The sequence below is a fragment of the Brassica rapa genome, chromosome A06 (genome assembly GCF_000309985.2).
Source record: "Brassica rapa cultivar Chiifu-401-42 chromosome A06, CAAS_Brap_v3.01, whole genome shotgun sequence".
Lineage (NCBI taxonomy): Eukaryota > Viridiplantae > Streptophyta > Magnoliopsida > Brassicales > Brassicaceae > Brassica > Brassica rapa.
Genome location: NC_024800.2, coordinates 13,355,953 through 13,379,952, shown reverse-complemented (window position 1 = coordinate 13,379,952; position 24,000 = coordinate 13,355,953). Strand labels below are relative to the sequence as shown.

Here is a 24,000-nt window from a genome sequence, read left to right as displayed (position 1 = left end):
GGTGTTCAGATTGTTATAGGCGGAGTCTATTTTACCGTTGAAATCCACGGTGATTTGTTGTTGTCCCAACAGTACTCGATCAAGCATTTCTTCGATCTTGCTTTCCTGAGTCTGGGGTGGTGGATTTTGGTAGTAAGAGTTCGAGTAGCTTTTGTTGTTGTTGAAGGGTTTTTGAAATTGTGAATTCTGGTTACTTCTTTGGCCATTTCCAAAGAAGTTTCTGGTTCCGCCCTGGTTTCCAAATTTCTGGAATCTGGTACCTCCGATGTAGTTCACATTTTCTTCTCCTTCCGTATCTGCTACTTCTCCTTCAGCTGAACAGACTTGCTTCCTAAGAAGCTCGTGCACCACATCTAACTTAGCTCTTACTTCGTCCATATGTTCCTTCCCGATAGAGGCTACAGACTTCTTCTGTTCAGAGTCAGTGTTTTTGGTGCTGCTGTTGTTAGCAAGGTTTTCGATAAGTCTCACAGCTTCCAATGGATTCCGAGTAGTGAAGTTTCCTTCACTCGCCGTATCAAGGGCCATTTGATACTGTAAGGCGAGACGTCGGAAGAAAGTGCTTAGCAGCTGCACTTCGTTAAATTTGTGGTGTGGACAGTCTCGCTGGAAGAACCTAAATCTAATCCACACATCTTTGAAGGACTCTCCAGCCTTCTGCGAGAATGTGGAAATTTTGTTCCGAAGTTCTTCAGCGCGCGCCTCATCGAAGAAGTTTCGTAAGAAAGCATTCTTGATGTCGCTCCAGGATGTTAAACATCATGTGGGTTGCTGCCTAAGCCAGTGCATCGCTTCTCCATTCAGCGTGTATCTGAAGAGCTTGCACAGCAGGTAATCTTCGGGGACTCCTTCCATCCGAATAGCAGCGATTAGATCCTCGAACCGTTCCAAATGGTCCATAGGATGCTCGTGCGGTAACCCAGAGTAGGGTATCTGCGACACGAGAGTGTAGTATTGAGGCTTCAGCTCAAAATTCTGCTTCTGGATCTCCGGAAGTCGAATAGCTGATCTGTTGGAATAGTACTCATCTGGGCGATTGTAGTCGGCCAGTGGTTTCGATCGAGCGTCCTCATCTACAGGTTGAGCAGCTCCTGTAGCATCAGCATCAGGGATTACAGTTCCCTGAGCATCTATTTTCTGACCTGTTGCATTACGCAGATGACTGGCCTCGTCATACAGGTTTCCATTCTCGTCCTGAGTTAGACTAATAATGTTTACCATTTTTGACGACACGGTATCGATAGACGTACGCGGTGTAGTATCGATCGTTGTCGAACGATTGGGATCGATCGACGATGATGGTCTGGTGTCGGTCGACGGTTGGTTATGCGTATCGATCGACGGCGAAGTGGTTGCGTCGAGCGATGTGGAACGTTGACCTCTACGGATGGTGCGTTCCAAATGAGCAGGATCGTCTGAGAACAGCAAGTCTTTCTCCTTGTTGCTTCTGGTACCGCTGGGCATGCACCTGAAAAGACAAGAAAAAGATTATTAGAAAGGGGGTAAAGAAAAGAATAAGAATCAATAAAACTAAATCTAATGGCGATCAAAGCTCCCCGGCAACGGCGCCAACGTCGCTGATATTAAGACGTCAACCGATACACCTTTGCCAACGTTGATCGATTGTCAGTTGAGGACGTCGATCGACCACTACAAGAAAACAGCTCTATTGCAATAGTGATATAGTCTTGCAATATGCTCATATATTGTTGCAAATATGAAATTGCAATCAAATTGTGACAAATTTTATTTTCTTGCTGTTTCAATATTGCAAATTCATGTTTGTTGCATATACGTAGAAAAATTAGCAACAAATTAAGTTGTTGGTATATATGTCATATTATTGCAACAATATTTTTATAACAACTTTGTTGTATATTTACAATGTATTTGTGCAACATTAATTGTGGCAAATCATTGCTACGTAAAATATATTGCAAACAACATAGCAATTTTGCAACAATTTTTAATTGCAATTTTGTAGTATTGTTGCATCAAAACGTCTAACGTATAGAGGCAATTTAAATTGTTACAAAAACTGATATTAATATTTAGCGTATGTTGTTGCAATATTTTGTTGCAAATTTTTTAATTACTTTTATATAATATATTTGGTGCAAATTTTTTGTGGGGACAGTTATTACATGGTTGCCAATTAATATTTTAATAAATTTAGTAAATTATTAGCTTTGTTGCATAAATGATTACTGAAGTATTTTATAATAACACAAAAGCCAAATAACCAACTTTATTAAATAAAAAATATATTAAGAAGTTTAACAATGCATTATTAGAGAAAAACCAACGAGCTACATAAACATAATAAGAACTTAGAAAAACCTAATAGAACTTAGAAAAATAACTAAAGCAGCCAACTGAAACTTAACCGTTGACACCAATGGACAGAATAGCTGGAAAAAAGATTGTTATCATCTTTTCCAATCCTTCAAGTTTGCTCAGCCTTGCTTTGATATCTGTATTTTCTTCAGAAATATCTTGCACTTTTTTCTTGAAAGTCTCATCATTTTCCAAGCTGCTTTCAATGGTGACTGGAAATTTACCATTGACTGAAACTTCACTGAGAAGAGATATAAGTGTTCCTATAGTCATAACAAACATAAAACAAGAAAAATATATTCTGACGGTTTTATCTTTCTGTGATATACCTTAAATGTGTACCACCATCGATCTTTTACATGTTGCGGCGTAGTTGACCAATTCTGATACGGGCCAGGAAAATCAGATCGGATGATTGTTCTTATCTCATTAGTGATTAAGGAATCACATTTGAACCTGTAAACAAAAATAAAAATATAACGCAATTAAAATTATAACGTGACGTATATAAAATATATGTACGTTTTCTGATCTATTTACTTTGGAAGGATTAAGAACACCTAAGACATTCATAGGTTGGGCTGCTCCTTGATTCTGACCCTCATTTTCCATCTGGAGTGAGTTGCGTTCTAATAACTACTATGCAGAAGTTATTGAATTATCGTATAAGCTATATATATATATGAAAACAACAAAATCTAAACCTCTTTATATTGAATATATCCATATCTTTTTAGCATGATATTCTCTAAACAAACTAAATTCAAGCGGAAAATGAAATATAAGGCGGGAAGATCATTTGACTAAAAATTAAAAATACTCTAGTAGTTACAAGCTCCTTTCGTATGGACTATTTGATAAATTTTCAAAAAAAACACAAAAATATATAACTTTTAATATGAAACTAGAATAATACGGCAGAACGTCTATTATATATTTTTGAAACTAGAACAAAAATATAGAGCTTTTACAAAAATATATAAACTAGAATATAGTATATAGAGCTATACTATAAACTAGAATAACCACGACGTAAAATATATAAACGTTCATTTTTTGAAACTAGAACAAAATTATTGAGCTAAATAGGCAGCTTAAAACGGCAGATTGATATATAAACGAGAGAAAGATAGGTCGATGAATCTAAAAATAATTTGAAAATGCCAATATATAGAGAAACTTTAAACAATAAAAGGAAGAATGAGCTCGTAATAATCAAGATGTCAAAGGTAAGAAAACTAAAGAATAAAAAGAGGATTTGTCATCCCGTAGTCGCAGTTTCACGTCTCAGAAGTATGAAATGTCTTCTGTTGATTGAGAATCTTGAGATACTACATCATCTTGTTCTGAGTCTATTTCCTCATCAAGAACATCATGTAAGGCAGCCCCAAAGACCGCATCAGTTTCTTTTTTTTAACGCTGGATTGTATTATTAAATCTTATAGTCAAAAAGTTCTAAACAATGAGAATTATCAAAACAAAAGAGTATAAAAGAGATACACCAGTAGGGATCCAAAGTAAACTAACAACACATCTTGCGTATGGATGACTAAAGATTTTCATATAAAAACTCCATATTGCTTTTGGAGAAGCTGAATCTCAAGGGAGATAATCTTCGTATTAATCTAAAAACACCACGCTTCAGAATGAATTGAGAACGATTGTCACTCTCTTTTTAATACTCCAGTAGGAGCTACTGAGATAAGACAACTCTTTATATTTCTCTATTGATAATAATATAGTCAAAGGAGATTACCGTTCCATAGAATTTGATGCTGCTTTTTGAAGTAACCATAGTTTGCAGCAAGAACTCCATCACTGTCACATGATGAACCATCAACGATTGAAGCCGGTAAGATCTGTCGCCACCATCCGCAGTAGATCTGTCAATTACCTTTTCTAAACGGTTCAATTGAACCGAAACTTTTATCTCTCGAAATCCATTGGAAGAAGCATACAAAAGAATAATAAAAAAACTTTGCCAGATTTAAAACAAATTGGCAATGAAACAAACCAAGTAACGAGGAGTAAATCAAATCAAAGAAAGAGAAGCAGAACGAATCAAACAAGCCGATAACGGAGCTATAGAAGCCTCCCGCCATCGGCTTGAAACTATAAAAAATCTCTTTTTTTTTTCTCTCGACGGCTAGTTTTTTTCACTTAATGATTTGGAAGAAGGAACGTGTCTAATTTTTTGTTTTCATATTTTTTTGTCTAATTTCCTTTTATTTTGAATAGGAATAAGTAAATTATACCATATTAGAAGAAAACAAAATAAAATTCATAAAATAAAACTATTAACAAAATCTCAAGAATCTGAAACTTAAAAAATATAGTGTAGATGTTTAAATATACAATATAAATATATATTATATATTTTTATATTTAATATACAAAAACTATTAACCTTTTCTATAAAAACATATAATAAAAATATAATCACGGTCACATTTTTTGCCACATATTTTTTTTTACAAATTAGCAATGATTCAAAATGTTGAATGTTTCTTGCAAAATTTGCAAGATATTTGTTTATGTTGCAAAAAGTTACAATTTAGTAACGAAATTATGCAACGTCTTTTATAGTTGTTATTTTGCAATAAATTTGTAATGAAACTGTAACGAATATTGATTATTGCAAAAATATTGCAATAAACATAGCAAATTTTTAACGAAAATGGATGTTGCAATTTTTCTGTTGCAAAAGAGTTATTTTCTTGTAGTGACTCTGAAATGCACTTGAACCTGAAAACATACCTAGAAGAGTAGAAAACATAGATATATATAGAGTAAAATACTTATATACCATGGATAAAAATAGGTCAAATCCAAGGTATATCACCTACTTCACCTTTTTTTTTACGGAAGAAAACGGTTGAACCGATACTTTGAAGGGTTGTGTACGTTTCTTCTTCTGTCGTTTGGAATGATGGATAATCCGGGACGATTTAAAGACGACTCTTGGACTGTGATTTGTTTGTTTCCATGTTGACGACTTGGAATATGTCGGTTAAGATGACGTTGATGTCTCTAGTTTTTTCTCTCCTTAAGAAGCGAGCTTGATATGCGTGGCGATCGTTTCTCGATTTTCGGAGAGTTTAGATCGGTTTGCAATATCTGGATGAACAGTTATGGAACGATATATCGAGACAGAAAAAATCGCCTAAGACTTAGTTTGCTAGACAATCCACCTAAGTTTTATGTTCCCTAAAGTTCTATGGCAGTCTCAAAGGCGTTTTTTTTTCTTAGTAATTTCCTACGAAAATTCCAAGTCTGATTTCAAAAATTTCAAGTCGGAAATACCTTAGTTCTCTCGAAGATGCAGTTTTGTCTCTTCTCAGTTTTGTTTGCTCATTTCCCCTTCCTCTTCTCGTGTATGTTCGCCATTTTCGATATTGGTGTTTATCCTTTGAAACTTGACATTTATCTTTCGAACTTGATTGTTATTTTCTCCTTAGATACGACGTCAATTCTTATAAAAAGGTTCAACGTAATCATATAGTTGAGGCGGCTAAGGTGTTAAGCTAACCGTTGCCGTTTTATACGATTAATTTGAATTCATGCGAGAAAACAAGTCGTTGCCAAGAAGAGTCCTACTTGTTTTCGTCGTAAAATCTCAACGGAAACTCCGATTGAGACGAAACGAAAAGCATTTCGATGAGGATTCAAAAAAGAACCCAAAGAAGGACCTTTCTGAGGCCTGACAGGTCGCTATGTAGCGAGTGAAGGTCTGACAGGTCGCTACGTAGCGAGTGGAAGCAAGCTAAGAAGAGTCCTACTTGTTTTCATCGTAAAATCTCAACGGAAACTCCGATTGAGACGAAACGAAAAGCATTTCGATGAGGATTCAAAAGAGAACCCAAAGGAGGACCTTTCTGAGGCCTGACAGGTCGCTATGTAGCGAGTGAAGGTCTGACAGGTAGCTACTTAGCGAGTGGAAGCAAGCCAAGAAGAGTTCTACTTGTTTTCGTCGTAAAATCTCAACGGAAACTCCGATTGAGACGAAACGAAAAGCGTTTCGATGAAGATTCAAAAGAGAACCCAAAGTAGGACCTTTCTTAGGCCTGACAGGTCGCTTTGTAGCGAGTGAAGGTCTGACAGGTCGCTACGTAGCGAGTGGAAGCAAGCCAAGAAGAGTCCTACTTGTTTTCGTCATAAAATCTCAAACGGAAACTCCGATTGAGACGAAACAAAAAGCGTTTCGATGAGGATTCAAAAGAGAACCCAAAGGAGGTCCTTTCTGAGGCCTGACAGGTCGCTATATAGCAAGTGACTGTCTGACAGGTCGCTACGTAGCAAGTGGAAGCAAGCCAAGAAGAGTCCTACTTGTTTTCGTCGTAAAATCTCAACGGAAACTCCTATTGAGACGAAACGAAAAGTGTTTCGATGAGGATTCAAACGGGAACACAAAGGAGGACCTTTCTGAGGCCTTACATGTCGCTACGTAGCGAGTGGAAAGTTGGCTTGAGCTCGGTCGCTACGTAGCGACCGAGCCGTGGGCTTGCTCGGTCGCTTCGTAGCAACCGAGCTGTGTTCGTGCTCGGTCGCTACGTAGCGACCGAGCTGTGTGAGTGCTCGGTCGCTACGTAGCGACCGAGCTGTCTGCGTGCTCGGTCGCTACGTAGCGACCGAGCTGTGTGCGTGCTCGGTAGCTACGTAGCGACCGAGCCGTGTGCGTGCTCGGTCGCTACGTAGCGACCGAGCTGTGTGCGTGCTCGGTCGTTACGTAGCGACCGAGCTGTGTGCGTGCTCGGTCGCTACGTAGCGACCGAGCTGTGTGTGTGCTCGGTCGCTACGTAGCGACCGAGCTGTGTGCGTGCTTGGTCGCTACGTAGCGAACGAGATTGGCTAGAGCTCGATTGTTACGTAGCGGCCGAGCCGTGTAATCGATTTGCTGCGCTTCCTTTTTCCGCGATTAACGTTGGGGCTTTCTGCGGTTTTTTTGGGAGAACAAGTTTTACCCTTCCGAAAACTTTTCGGAAAATGTGTTTTGGTAAGACCCTTATGCATTGAAATTTCTTTTGTTCGGTAATGAGCCAAACTTACGGGGTTTGAAAGAGAAATCGCGAGCTCGTTTCATTGCACTTCCTCTGGCGAAAAGTCGCGGCAAGGTTTTCGATTTTCTCAAGAACTGTGGCGTTTGCGTAAGCGTTGGCCATAGGCGCAGTGGCGGCTGGAGTTTTCTTACCAGTGTTGTTGCGAACTGTGATTTTGTCTTTCATATTTGCAGACATTGTTTTGATCAAGCGTTTTGCGGCTATGAGTTAGAGTAATCCGTACCTTCCTCCTTCTAGCGCCAAACTGTAGGAACCGAAATTTGCACTGTCGATTTCCGTTTAAATTAGGAAACTAGGAAAACCCTAATTTCCCAGAGGTCCCGGATCTCTGCGAGAGCCAACGACAAGTGACCAAATATATGCGGAAATCATGAAAAGATAAAAAACGAGTTTAGAGAAAACAGTAGATCTTATTTAGAGAAAAGATAAGCTTTTATGATTTCGTTGCGATCATTACAAGAGATCATAAAAGCTTTGGCCGCAAAGGCTGTCAGCGAGTTATTTTGTTCTAGCGGCCTAAAAGCTCAAACATAGTTGAGTCGCAGCTCGATAACAAAAGACGAAAAAGATACAGAAAAGGTTTTTGATTGATTTCGGACTGAACCTTGTTAAAGGCTGCCTACGTACCCCTTTCGAGGATCAAGCCGAACGTAGTTCAATTGGTAGAGCTGGACAAGAGATTGAACTGCCTGGGCGAGTTCGTCTAGTAATTGAGTGCCAGTCATAGAAACCGAACTTGTCGAGAATAAAGCCTAAAGTTTCTGAGTCTAAAAAAGTTCCCTTCCGTGCCTCTCGCCAAGGATTCCTTATATACTCACTCCTAGGTCGGTTTACGCTTTTCCCCTTCTGCCCTTAAGCCGTCATAGCTTAAAATGGAGATATTCCATTTTTCCCGATCTTCGTAATTATCTTCGAAAACTTCGTATTTATCCGCGGAAACTTGATATTTATCTTTCCTTGCAAACCAAGCGTAAACCTTCCTACGGTTTATGGGCTTTGGTTAAGAAATCGTAAGTGGGCTTCGAGTCACGTCTTAGGTCTCTATGGGCCGTCTTTTGAATCGAAACGTTTATTACGGCTTTTTTTGATAAAAACAAACTTTCCGCGGTTTTTATTGTAAAGTTCGATTGATGACTTTAAATGACGAGAAACATGAAATGGGTTTGCTACGGTGTTCGGGAGATAGCATTAAAGAGTAGACAAGAATGCATGGATCCGTGTCGTATCGACGTTTCGGGAAAGCTCGATCGCTTCGTAACGATCGAAACGTGCACGTGCTCGGTCACTACGTAGCGACCAAGCTTGGCTCGACCTCGGTCCCTATGTAGCGACCAAGTAGTACGCGTCTTTGGTCGCTACGTAGCGACCGGGCTTGGCTCGAGCTCGGTCGCTACGTAGCGATCGTGCTTAGCTTGTCCATGGTCCGATCTCCATACTCTAGCTCGTCCGTGGCTGGTTTAGATACGTGTTTGTTGCCTTCGGAAAATCGGTATTTAGTGGTTCGATTGAGATTTGAACAAGATTTTACCGCAAGGCTCTTCGTAAATATTTTTCTAGGAAGATTACTTTTCTTAAAAACGTTCATGCCGATTTTTATGGACTTTTAGACATTGATTCCGTCGTGACCGATTTTGACCCCAACAGACTTGGAGTTTAAAATGGTTATATTGTGTTTATAAAATCAAGAACATGCTAGGAAGGATAAAAGAAAAGAGAATAGTAAAAAAAATTGTATATAGCCAGCCAGTGGAAATTATGGATTGGCAAGTGAACGCGGTTCAGAGAATGAGGACAATATTTGTCAAAGTTCGTTGAGAAAGAGACATGATCCAGAGGAAAAATGGGAGACCGAGACTTATATAAGGATTAATTATCCAGAGCTTTTTCAGGATAATATTGGAGAGCCAGCTCAGAATTTGAATTCAAGGACAAATTCTTTATTAGTGGGAGATAATTGTAACAATCCGGATTACAAAACCGGTTTGGTTTGGTTTAATTACAATTATAATTATAACCAAAACTCTCCCCCTTTCTTTTTGGTCAAACCGTGCAATATATATCATCGTACGCATCTCCTTCCTCATATTAACTTAGCCGTCATCACCAGTCACTTGTGTGACAGCATTTACCTCTTTACTCTCCTATCTTTTACAATCTTTACCTTTCAATAAGTTACCGTAGTTAACTAAGGAGTTGATTACACTAAGAGATACTTTTGACTTTCTATTACACTTAAAGACACTTCTTACATGTGACACACTTTGTTGTGGGCCAGCAACAGATTGTGGATAATTTTGCCCTTAATGGAAAGGACACTTGTGGATGGGTGATTTGTGGACGAGTGATGCGTGGTTGAGTGATTTGTGGACGGGTGATGTGTGGATGAGTGATGAGTAATGTGTGGATATGTGATGTTAATGTGTTTATAGTAGATAACATGGACAAACTCTTTGATTTGATTCCATAAAACTATACAACAATACGTGGACATCTACTCATGTTATTAAAATTATACCATAAAACGTGGACACGGACTCTGTTATCTCCAATACAAATAATTTGCTTCTTCAGCTCAATTGATAAATTATCTGCAATTAAACTTCAATCAAGATGAGAAAGAGTTGATATTGTGAGTATGAGCGGAGAGAAAAATCTAAGAATCGTTTACCTTTTGTCGGAGAGTAATTGATCTTGCATGTCAGAGATTTCTGATCTAAAGAATTTGCACTTTGTCATGATGTGGATGTATGTAATTTTGATTAGAGTTGAATTTAGATTCCGAGATGATGAATGGAATCGAATGAATATTTTTCATCTCCACAACTTGTTTATAATTCTGTTAAGATGTTCATTTCTACCACTAATTTATAATTATGTTATCCACGCTTTGGTGTCCACGTCCACATTTTGTTTACAAATTAATATATATAATATATATATGAACATGGATCTTAAAAGATAGAGAATTTTATATATAGTTTATTATGACAATTATTTTTGTTTAATATATTTTAGAACTTGAGATAAAAGTAAATAAATACATAAAGTAGAATAAGAAAAATAATAAAAAGAAATAAGAAGATGAGAGAGATTCTCTTTAGTTTAGGGTCATAAGAGTCTTTTTGACAAAAGAAAGTGTGTCTCAAGTGATAAGTATCTTGTAGTGTAATTGGAATGTGAGAAAGTGTCTCTAGATGTAAAAAATTCTTAACTAAGTGAGTCACGGGTTGCATGATATACCATAGATTTCACCAATATTAGCCATGGTATATAGGTGTTTTAATATATATTTACTACTATATAGAGTCTATCTAGAGCATTGACAGGTTCATGTACGATTTGGTGGAATGTGGTGATTTTTGGTGTCTTTTGGAGCCTTTTGATGTGCAGAGCTTCACAGACGCGTAAGATGTTTGGCTATGGATAGAGAACTTCCCACCGTTATATTGAGCTCATCTTTTGACCCAAGATAGAGCTTTGCGCTATCTTTCCAATGCCGCTAGTTGGAGGTCAATCAGCATCCTGGATCGGATGTTATGTCCGTTTTACTGAAGAGTGGTCAGTCTGCCTCGCGAGAGGAGGCTGTCGAGGAGATGAAGGACTGTTGATCGATGAAACAGCATTGGTGTCAGTCGACAGTGATGCCAGAATATGGGCTGAACATATTTTATGACCGACTGAAGCCCAGAAGCAACCACAAATTACCAGAATACCTTTGGACGACCTAAAACCATATTTATCTGTTTTATAAGCCATTGTTGACGGCGAAGCTTTCTTTTATTCTTGTTCTACGTTAGGAGAGGAAGGAGGAAATCCTTCAGAGTCCTCCTGAAACTCTTTTGGTTTTTATTATCTATTCTATTGCAGTTTTATATCTATTCATCTACGATTTTCTGTGACAATTTCATGTCTGAATAGATCCATCTGTTAGGTTTAGAGTTCAGATAGGTTATGTGGGATTAGCCTCAAATATATAATTTCTAAGTTGTGATGTTCATCATTGAGTCTGTTCTTATTGCTTTTTCTTGAGTAATTAACCTGAACTTGATCATAGATTTATTAAGCACAAGCAAAAGTTTAGTTTTTTATCTGACTTGTCTTCTCTGAGCTATGATTGATAGAAACAAAGGAGAGTTGATCTAGAAACCCTAGTGAACATTTAATCAACCCGCGCTAAACTTTTACTAGAAGTGTGTCGATCGATTCTCCTAATGAGATATCGATTGACATGACGAAAGGCGTATCGGTCGATGCTCCTATAGAGACATCGATAGACACTTTCTAAGATTCGACATCGAGAGTTGAAGGTCTTGGATCTAGTAATAGATAATCTAGAAATCGAGAGATGATCGGTTATTCTAATCGTTGAGTTCTATAATATCATGCTTTAGTCTATATATCATTATAATCCTAATAATCTGAATAGAAACCCTAGATCTAGCAAACCATCCTTCCATCAAACAACTCTTTGCCAAGCTGAACAATTGTCTTGTTCAACTTGTTTACTGATTTATTTACTGCTTTGCTATTTTTGTTTACTGCTTTAAACCTATTAGTCTAGCTTAATCATATAACTATTAGATCTATTATGTGTCCTAGCTCCATGTGGATTCGATCCCTAAGTACTACAACTCGACCTCTTATTTGAGAGAGTATAAATCACTCCTTATGGTAATTTGAGTGATATCAAATTTGGCGCTGTTGCCGGGGAGCTTTAATCGCCATTAGATCTTATCTAGTTAGATTTAGTCTAGGTTTTACTACTGTTAAAAAAAAACTGATAAATGTTTTTCTTGTGTTTCAGGTACATCCATATGAGTACCATAAGCACCAAGGGGATATGGCTCTTACTAGTAGAGCCAATGGATTTGGAACGCGTGATCCATAAGTCTAAGAGGGCAGTCGTCACCCTCCAAGCAGCGATTGGCAGCGTAGAAATCCAAGTGTCGATCGACACTGTTCACACGACGTCGATCGACACTGTTCATCCGACGTCGATCGATACTGTTCATCAACCGTCCATCGACACTGTTTATCCGCCATCAACTGACACTGTTCATTCACCGTCCGACACCACTTGTTTGGAGCTCATACTTAAAGTTGACGAGAATGGGATGTTAAGAGACGAAGAAGGTCACACTCGCAACAGCACATGACAATTGAATAATGCAGAGGGTGATGTAATCCCTGATGTGATTGATGTTGCTGAGACAAACGAATTTGATCTGAACCACGAATGGTATGATTGGGGAAGTGTGGACCCTTTCCTATGTCTTCCTCATGAAGATCCCATAGACTTTATCAAAGAACTTAAGGAGCTAGCCTCTGCAAGCGAGCATAATGAAGTATCTGTAGACCACATTATCTGCAAGATCTTCCCCTATTCTCTATCTGGAGATGCATTTAGCTGGTTCAGTAAGCTGCAGCCAAGATCTTTAACCTGCTGGGAGGACATTAAGACCGCCTTCCTTAACAAATTTCTCTATGAAGCTACAGCAACTCGACAAAAGTGCATACCTCGCACACCGCCCTTTCATCATCAAAACAGATCAAAAAGTCTCAAATATATGATGGAACAGAAAGCTACTACTCCAACCCAGCATATATGGCTCTCTTAGCTAATGGGTATAACTTTGAGGTGTAGTACAAGCTGGGTAAAGAAAATTGTGGCCGCAAACGCTCTATCTCGAGTTTCGGGTTCTCAACTCCTCCACATCTTGTTACCTCAAGCTCATCAAGGGTTCTTCGACTCCTTGAAACTTTGGTGGCAGACAGATCCTCATCTCTCCAAACTGATCATTGAGTTCTCACCCTCATTACACATACACTAATGACGATCTGAGAAGGAAAGGAAAGCTAGTTGTTGGGAACGATGTGGAGATCAAAACTCACATATTTAAGTGGCTACACGACTTTACAGTGGGAGGTCATTCATGCAGAGATGCTACACTTCAAAGGATCAAGTCGCTTTTCTTCAGGCCGAAAATGTCTCTAGAAGTTCATAATTATGTGAGGAACTGTAGTGTGTTTCGGAAAAACAAATATGAGAATATGGCAAAGCCTGGTTTGCTGCATCCACTACCGGTTCCACAAGGTGTTTGGGAATCAATCAGCATAGACTTCATTGAAGGACTCCCTCCATCTTCTGGGAAGCATTGCATTCTAGTTGTCATCGACATGCTCAGTAAGAATGCACACTTCATTGCTCTGTATCATCCTTACACCGCTATTGAAATTGCTCAGCCTACATAGACAACATCTTCAAGGTACATGGTCTCCCGAAATACATTGTAAGTGATAGAGACCCCACTTTCTTAAGTGAAGTATGGAAGGAGTTATTCAGAGTACACGGTGTGGACTTGTGATACTCTACTGCCTATCACCGTCTAACCGACGGGTAGACTGAGGTCATAAACAAGACACTGGAGACATACCTGAGATGCATGACCGCTTAGACACCGAAGACTTGGAGCAAATGGCTCGCCTTAGCAGAATGGTGATACAATACAACCTATCACTCTGCTAGCAAGAGCACACCTTTTGAGAATGTTTACGGTCAACCTCCTCCTCTACACTAGTTAACAAAAGCTTATGTAAGAGGGAAGATGCAATCTCCATGCTCAAGTTTCACTTATTGAGAGCTCGATACAGAAACAAGCAAGCTGCTGAATCCCACAGATCACAGAGGATGTTTGTGGTTGGCAACTATATGTATCTCAAGCTCCAACCTTACCGACAGAACACACTCAAGAACAGGAAAATTCCGCATAAGCTGTCTCCATGCTACTATGGTCCCTTTAAGGTCATCGACACGATAGGCTCTGCAGATTATCGTTTGGAACTTCCTCCTGAAGCAGCAGTCCATAATGTGTTTCATATGAGCCAGCTAAAGCTTTTCCAAAATCCTCCAACCTCATCTCCAACGGTGCCACAGTTCTGGTCTGATTTGGGAACCTCTAAGGAACCTGAGGTGATTTTGGAAACAAAGATGGCAAAACGTACAATTTGGCTGTCACTAAAGTCTTGGTCCAGTAGAAAGGGGAACGACCTGAAGACGCAACATGGGAGTTCTACAAGGACTTCATTGCTTAGTATCCTCATTTCCATCCTTGAGGACAAGGATGATCTCGAGCAGGGGGTACTGTGACAACATTTACCTCTTTACCCTCCTATCTTTTACTATCTTTACCTTTCTAAGTTACCGTAGTTAACTAACTGAGTCACGGGTTGCATCCCGATTACAGGTCGCTTGTTGACCGTTAGAAATCTTTCCTTTATATGTACTACGTTGGCATTTAGCTAAAAGTAATGAATCAGTATTCTCTTATCCTCATCCTTTCTCTCTCTCTCTCTTTCGTAAGCATACGAGGTGACATTGCACTTAGAGGTGACATTTCTAAAGCTCAGATCACCTTTTATTCCTTGCTTCCATTTCTCTTTAAATCTACAAAAGGTTTAGGGATTTATCTCACACACTCTTTTTGTAACGACCCTGATTTTTGGTGAGGCCTTTTTGGCTATTATTAAAAAAATTAAAGCCCAATACTCTTTTCTTATTTTGTCCCACATTGGAAGTTTAGAAAACCTTCATCTCTTTCCTTCCTCTATATAAGAAACTCCACCATCTTCTCTTTATTCATCAAGTCAAAGTATTTCTTTGCGCGTGACGAGTTGTTGAATTATCCAACAACCAGTCACTAGTGAATTTTTCCGGTGGGCTTTCCGTGCGAGTTTCCGGCGGGATTTCTTGGCGAACTTCCAGTGAGTTTTTCTAGTAAGTTTGTCGCCTCCATATTTCTAGTTATAGGAATTTATTTTAGGAAAGTTGCTATTTTAGGAAAGCTTCTATTTTAGGAGAGGTTTCATTTTAGGAAAGTTTCCATTTAGGAAACTTATTTCCAGAGAATCTGAGCTCAAGTCGTTGATTCTCGTGTTGCAGTTGACCTCAATTGACCACATCTTATGTTGTTCATTTCAGCTTGTGGCCAAGGTGAGGGCTACTCTGTTAAATCCCGAGCTAGTTTAGTACTGCTATTATGGAAAGTTTAGTTTCAAAACATGATCCGTCTCTGTGAATGGAGTCTGTTTGAGAGTTTTGTTTGTTTATTATTATTATTGATTGTTAAACCGGAATAAGATAATAGAGGAATTAACGATTGAATGAATTGAGTGATGTTAAAACTGCTATATATGTATATATATAAATATGTCCGTTTGTGGTGATTGCGGATGCACAAAGACGTTTGTGTAAGCCGCCGACGAGCAGTGTGATTCCGGGTGCACAAAGACGTTTGTGTAAGCCGCCGACGAGCAGTGAGATTGCGGATGTACAAAGACGTTTGTATCAGTCGCCAACGCACAGATTGTGGGAGTGCAGGGATGGACTACTGTACGCCTGGAGATATACATATTTCCTTATGAGGAAATGTGGGGTGCATAGAGTAGCATGTACTATCAGTGCATTGGATGTTTTATGTGGTGTATTAGACACTGTGCTTGTTTCATGCTAGAGCAAGGCCTACATGGTCGTAGTGCTATGTACTAAGTCAGTGGTTTGCGGTTTAGCATCCCATACCTCACGGAGTAACTCCCCTGTTACTCACCCGCTCTTTTTTCCCCCTTTCAGGTGAGACTGGCGAGCAGTAGAGATTGTTATCGGACAGGTGATTTTGGGTGATTTATTTATTTCTTTTTCAGAATTGCGGTTTTATGATTTTATCGATATTTTTGGGCATTATTCTATTTATCAGATTTATGGTGTTGGATTTGATTTATGAGAAGTATAGATTTTCAGAGATTATTATTTATTATTTTATTTTAGATAAAACGGGTATTACAATTTGGTATCAGAGCGGGGTTCCCTCCCGGCTCCGACCCGGGATGGCGATTTATGGGACTCGGATTTCAGAGGTTTTCAATGTTTGTTGGGGATTGGGAATTTCAAAATAAAAGTGACATCCTTCTGTCCAGAATCATTTGTTTAGTCGTTAGTATTTTTGACTTTATCTTTTGGTGTAGATAAAGATCTAGTTACTGTTTGTTTCCTTTCCTTTCATCTCGCGTTCTTCTCTCTTTCGTATTTGTTGGAGTTTTTCTCGGGTTCCGTTCTGGAATTCGGGACGAATTCCGATTAAGTGGGGGAGAATTGTAACGATCCTGATTTTTGTTGAGGCCTTTTTGGCTATTATTAAAAAAATTAAAGCCCAATACTCTTTTCTTATTTTGTCCCACATTGGAAGTTTAGAAAACATTCTTCTCTTTCCTTCCTCTATATAAGAAACTCCACTCTCTTCTCTTTATTCATCAAGTCAAATTATTTCTTTGCGCATGACGAGTTGTTGAATTATCCAACGACCAGTCACTAGTGAATATTTCCGGTGGGCTTTCCGTGTGAGCTTCCGGCGGGATTTCTTGGCGAACTTCGAGTGAGTTTTTCTAGTAAGTTTGTCTCCTCCATATTTCTAGTTACAGGAATCTATTTTAGGAAAGTTGCTATTTTAGGAAAGTTTCTATTTTAGGAGAGATTTCATTTTAGGAAAGTTTCCATTTTAGGAAACTTATTTCCGGAGAATCTAAGATCAAGTCGCTGATTCTAGTGTTGCAGTTGACCTCAATTGACCACATCTTCCGTTGTTCATTTCAGCCTGTGGCTAAGGTGAGGGCTACTCCGTTAAATCCCGAGCTAGTTTAGTACTGCTATTATGAAAAGTTTAGTTTCAAAACATGATCTGTCTCTGTGAATCGAGTCTGTTTGAGAGTCTTGTTTGGTTATTATTATTATTGATTGTTAAACCGGAAATAAGATAATAGAAGATTCAACGATTGAATGAATTTAGTTATGTTAAAACTGCTATAAATGTATATATATAAATATGTCTGTCTGTGGTGATTGCAGGTGCACAAAGACTTTTGTGTAAGCCGCCGACGAGCAGTGTGATTGCGGGTGCACAAAGACGTTTGTGTAAACCGCCGACGAGCAGTGCGATTGCGGGTGCACAAAGACGTTTGTGTAAGCCGCCGACGAGCAGTGAGATTGCGGGGGTATAAAGACATTTGTATCAGTCGCCGTCACGCAGATTATTGGAGTGCAGGGATGGACTATTGTACGCCTGGAGATATACATATATCCTTATGAGGAAATGCGGGGTGCATAGAGTAGCATGTACTATCAGCGCATTGGATGTTTTATGTAGTGTATTAGACACTGTGCTTGTTTCATGCTAGAGCTAGGCCTACATGGTCGTAGTGCTATGTTCTAAGTCAGTGGTTTGCAGTTTAGCATCACATACCTCACGGAGTAACTCCCCTGTTACTCACCCCTCTTTCTTCCTCCTTTCAGGTGAGACTAACGAGCAGTAGATATTGTTATTGGACAGGTGCTTTTGGGTGATTTCTTTATTTCTTTTTCAGACTTGCGATTTTATGATTTAATCGATATTTTCAGGATTTATTCTTTTTATCGGATTTATGGTGTTGGATTTGATTTATGAGAAGTAATAAATGGAGATTTTTCAGATATTATTATTTATTATTTTATTTTAGAAAAAAACGGGTATTACACTTTTACTGTCTCACATTGTCTCATCAAATCAAGTTATCTTCCATCACCGAAGAAGCCATCGTTGTGATTTGTGTTGTGCGAACGTGACCAAGACGAGATGAGAAAGTGAAACCGGAGCCGTCGCGTTCCGTCACAACTAGTCACAGATTTGCACCGCCATGATTCGCAAGTCACCGGAGAGTATCGTCTTTGTTACCGTAGGCAACGTAAGCCACCACCGTAGAGATCCGAGCAAGGGAGATCACAATCTCTCTCTTTCTTGCACCACCGCCGTCACTCACTCTCGTTCCCCACATTCGCTTATGTGTTTCCATATTGGTACGTCATGATTTTATCACCACCAAAGATGTAATCATCAGAGACAAGGCTTTGTGATATTAATTTTGTTGGCAGTGCTTGTGGTGGTTACGTACCTAGATGGAGAAAAGACGCAACCATTAACCGTAGTCCAATCTGTGTAGCAGCTAAGTGTTATCTTCTTTGTTACTAGTGTAACAAGCAACATACTTAGCTTAGGCTAAATGTTTCATGCGTAGGAAGCATGCAACTTTCGATTTATTATTCTAAATTCTAAGCCAGCTTTGTTGGGCGGGGCAATTTCCCATTATCTCCGAGCTTGGGTAAGTAAGGGTCTATTCCGTAAATCCCGTACCAATATAGAATTTTCCCTATGTTAGTTTAAATTTCAAATCATGGTCCGTTTGTTTGAATTGAGTCTGTTTGAGTTTTGATTGATAGTTAATTCATTCATTGTAAACTGGAACTAGGGGTCTAGAGGATTCAACCGTTGATTTAATTGTGTGATATTAAGAGATGAAATATATATATATATACGTATACATAGTTATGAGTAGGGACTACGTGTGAGGACGAGGGTTCAGAGATGTCTGGACTAGCGATGCCACTATGGAGTGCGGGGGCTCAGAGACGTTTGGCTAGCGACGCAGATTGTGTGGGATGTGGGTGCAGAGACGTTTGCCATCGGCACAACTTTGGAGGACGGGGGTACAGAGACAGACTGTATTAGCGATTCAGCGTATGTATATATATAAATATATATATCCGTATGAGGAGATGTGGGGTATATAGACTAGCTATATGCTATCATCGCATTGTTTGTGTTCGTGTGATGCGCTAGGCATCGTATGTTTTTATGTTAGAGCTAAACTTCCATAGTGGGAGTTCTATTTACTCAAGTCAGTGGTTTGCGTGTTTAGCATCTCATACCTCACGAAGTAACTACCATGTTACTCACCCCTCCTTTTCTTCCCTTTCATGTGAGACTGGCGAGCATGAGTGATTGCTATCGGATTGGTGCTTTGGGAGTTTTCTTTATTTATTTTTCAGACTTGCAGTTTTATGCTTTTATCAACATTTTCAGAATTTATCTCTTTATTGGATTTATGGTGTTCAGAAACTATTTATGAAAATTAAAATGGAGATTTCAGACTTTTTATTTGTTTAAGTTATTTTAGAAAAAGCGGGTGTTACAGTTTTGTTGACAAGGTCGGTTTCCGCTGATAACTCCTCTCCACCATATTTTCCGCATAACATGGAACACCAACTGATTTTCCTGGGACCTGAATAGAAAGAATTATATAACTTATTTGCTACCCAAGGGAGATAGTGAAGTTTTAAGATATCTATGACAATTTTAATAATATTTGATGCATGTGCTGATGAGCTCGTGAAGGGACGCCTTGTGAATGGCTGAACTTTTGATGCTTCCACGCCACCATTAGAAATGCATTGCCTTCATGTGTACGATCATTGAACTGGGATATAAAACCAGCAACTGAGTAAAAGATCTTCTTAGTGTTGTCTGAAATGTGATTTATAAACGCTTGGAACTGTGTGATGATTTGCGCAGGTCATCAATCTTGCCTTCAACTCTAGCTAGTTCACCTTTAATCTTGTCATTAAAAATGAAGCTATGTACTCAGTATCAACTCCTGTGTTAGTGGTTTTTTTTATGATACCTTTCTCTTTCTCTTCTTTCGTGCAAGAGCTTCAGCTTTAGCCTACTCACGCATTTGGGAAAAAATCTGCCTTTGACCCTCCACTAGTGAACATGAAAACGGACACCTTCCTTAACAAGCCTAACCATGTTATCAACTCTTGGATCTTCCTCTTTATAAGACCAACAAAACTGATCAGCTTCATCAACTTCGATTCTAAATCATGAGGGATGATAGATCTGATACATATTTGGGAATACAACTGTAACACCCGTCACCTCCTATATGGAGAACGGCATGTTACTTACGATGAAATATCGAATTAAACCGAATTATTCAAAATCGGACAAAATAACATAACATTTAATAAAATAATTTCCAAAGAAGTACATTTTTAAATTGAATTATAAAAGTATATCAAAATAAATCGAATCTAAAATTCGTATAAATTAGTAATCAAAACCGAAATAAATAAATTATTCCCAAGACACCAAACCGTCCAGATATCCAACACTCGGCAAGCGCACCTGCAAGGGGAAGAAGAGGGGTGAGCAACAGGAGAGTTACTCCGTGAGGTATGGGATGCTAAACACGCAAACCACTGACTTGAGTAAATAGAACTCCCACTATGGAAGTTTAGCTCTAAAATGAACAAACAAGATGCCTAAAGCATCACACAACACAAGCAATGTGATGATAGCATATAGCTAGTCCATACACCCCGCATCTCCTCATACGGATATATATATACATACGCTGCGTCGCTAGTACTGTCTGTCTCTGTACCTCCGCCCTCCAAAGCTGCGTCGAATGCAAACGTCTTTGCACCCACGCCCCACACAATTTGCGTCGCTAGCCCAGACGTCTCTGAGCCCCCGCCCACCAAAGCTGCGTCGCTAGTCCAGACATCTCTGGACCCCCGCCCACTCACATAGTCCCTACTCATAACTATGTATACATACATATATATATCGCATCTCTTAACATCACACAATCAAATCAACGGTTGAATCCTCTAGACCCCTAGTTCCAATTTACAATGAACAACTAACTAACAATCAAGAGTCAAACAGACGGATCATGATTCAAAATCTAAACTACGATAGAGACAATTCTACACTGGTACGGGATTTACGGAATAGACACTCACCTTAGCAAATGACTAAGAACCAGAAGCGAGTCCGACTAAAACGAAATGACTTTATCAGCAAGAAAGCTACGGTTTCGCCATGGATCTCCACTCCTCACCGAGACACTTCAAATCGCATATAAATAATACAAGACAAAGGCATAATTAATATATATATAATTATAGGGTTTATGATGAGAACGGTTACTTGTAATACTAGAAAAATAGGAATAAGGAACTTATCATAATTTATCACGTGCTCCACATCACCAACCGATACGAGAAGTTAACGACGTAGCATTGCTGGCTCTCCGACAATATGGATCAACTACGGTGACCAAGGGATCACGGCGGTACAGATCTAAGACCGGTGGTGGTGGGGAACATGCGGCTCCGCCTCGAACGCCTTTCTCTCCATCTCGCAGATCCGGTACGTAACCACAGCGCAACGGATGTGACGGCAGGTAACGGGTCTGTGATGTCATGGGCTGCTCCTCCGGTGATGAAGCATGGTGTAACGGCCCGGTTCCTGGCCCAAAAATTTTCATAAAAGAATGGGCTTCTCTACGGCCCATTTCACAAAAAACCTAGGGTTCCCTTCACCCTTTCCTTTATAAAGAGATGCAGCCCATTCTTTTCTCTCATTTTCTGAAACTTGAGCGAAGCTCTGCAGAGATTTAGAGAGACTTGGAAACCCTAGCCGTCAAGCTTCTCTTTTCCCTCTTCCCTCTTCTTCTCTCACGCCTCTCTTTCTCTCCTCTCTCCCTCCTCCTCGCCGGTGCCATGTGGTGATGGTGGTGGTGGTTGCAGCCGTGGTGGTGGTGACCAGATCTCGTCTCTCTCTTGTTTAGTTGTTCCAGATCTGTTCAGATCTCTTCATCCTTGTTTCCAGATCCAGATCTAGGCTAAGGTGGAGTGTTTCGAACCCAACCTTCTTTCATGGTTCTGTATACTCCTATATGTTGGAGTTAGGTTTGCTTAGACCCTGTTTGGGAGTTAGGTTGATAGTACATGGTATTGCTAGGATGATAGATGAATGGATCATGATGCATAAGAACCCTCATACTGATAAATGGGACTTGATGAACTGAATTGAATTGTTGTGGTAATGGTTGATTGGTAGTTGATACTTGTATGTTTGGTTGTGATGTCCCATGTGTTGTTGTGATTGAAGTTAGGATGCTAGAGAGAAATAAATGCTAGGATGATAGGTGAGCAGTGATTATAAAAGTTATTGAAGTAGAACTTGAATGCGATGTGTATTGTGTGTGACACCGATAACGGGTGGCGTCTAGTGATTGAGTCCAAGTACAAGTATGAATGAAAAGGGGAGTAATTGGGAATGAGAAGGGTTAAGTGGAAACGATAAGGAAGTGAAAGGATAAGTAAAAGTATGAAAGAATGATGTTAAGGTTAAGCATGGGTGGGAAAGCATATAGAGAGTCTAAGGAAAGTAGGTGGGGTAAGTAGTCCACGCTAGGTATCCATAGGAGATGTGGCGAATCCACATGAATATGGAAGCACCCATAGGAGATGTGGCCAATCCACATGAATATGGGGTAGAAGCCTAGTGGGGGGCTACCCACTGAGGAAAAGTATGTGTGGCAGCAGTTCACGCTAGGTATCCATAGGAGATGTGGCGAATCCACATGAATATGGAAGCACCCATAGGAGATGTGGCGAATCCACATGAATATGGGGTAGAAGCCTAGTTGGGACTACCCACTGATGAAAAGAACGTGTGCCAACCGCGAGAGGCGGGATATAAAAACGTGCATCATGGTCGGGTAACGGGGAGTTAAAGGTGTCATAGGATCGAGTTGGACTGGTAAGATGAGTCGGTTAAGTCTAGGGTTTGACCTGTGTGGCAATGAGTGAGATCATTGTATTGATTGATCACTAGGTTGTTAGAAATGAATGGAAGTTAATGTGGAAATTACAGATGACGATAGGAAATGATAAAATGCATTAACTGATTGTAGTGGCTAGTCGGTCCTAGTTCCCGCATAGAGTAGTATAGAGTGTCATGCGGGCAGGCTGGTCTAGAGCCACTTCACTGAGTAACTTGTTGCTCACCCCTCCATTTCCATTTTTTTCCTGTGCGCAGGACTGTAAGTAGAAGTATATGGATGTGGGTGTGACGGTATTTCAAAGAAGGTTATGCGCTCGTCTCTCGGGACCAGTAACGGGATACGTAGGGTTGTCTAAATGAGTAGACACGTGTCCATAACGCCCCTTCGATAACCCCGGTCGGACGCCGGGGGATCGGGCTGTTACAATTGGTATCAGAGCGGGTTAAGATCCCTTAGTTCTGTCCTAAGGGATCGGCATTTCCGACGTTTAAAAAAAAAAAAAAAAAAAAAAAGAAAAGAGAGAATTGTTTTAACTAAAAGAAAAGAGTGTGTGAAAAGTTTTGATTTTTCTGAAAGTTGTGATTTTTCTGAAAGTTATGAACGATTTCAAAACCACCCACTATATCTATACTTCTATTATGGTTCTGATCGGATGTCTACTTGAAGGATGTCTTCGACAACCAGTATCGACCAGAGTGACAATTACGGGTATCGTGGACCTGCATGGTGGAACCCGAACTACACTCGGACTCAGCGCATCATAAAGAGAAAGGTGGTACCCCATCGGTGACGTCCATTGATGAAGTTCCATCGCCAGACACATGAGTTGGAGTGGTTGGAGGAAAGCCAGAGATGGAAACCCGACTAATGTAACTACCGAGAGCGTGAAGGTTGTGGCGGATATCATGAGTTTAGAGGAACATTAGAGGTGCAGTGAAACAAGTTGAGGCCATAGGTCAATGAAAGTATTTCCCGAAGAATGACATATATCTAATGGAGGGTTAGTTCTAGGATATCTGCCCGAGAGACATGATTGTAAGGGAATACAATAAAGATATAACCCCTGAGGAGATTGTCAGGCACTCTCTAAGGGGGGCGAGAACTG

The 24,000-nt window shown here is 39.7% G+C and overlaps 1 non-coding gene across 1 annotated transcript; it reads left to right on the top strand.

Annotated features, from left to right (window-relative positions):
* Positions 1 to 583: 583 nt before the first annotated feature.
* Positions 584 to 689, top strand: LOC117126317. Its single transcript, XR_004448892.1, has one exon. It is a non-coding gene; the product is annotated as a small nucleolar RNA R71 (small nucleolar RNA).
* The last annotated feature ends 23,311 nt before the right edge of the window (positions 690 to 24,000 follow it).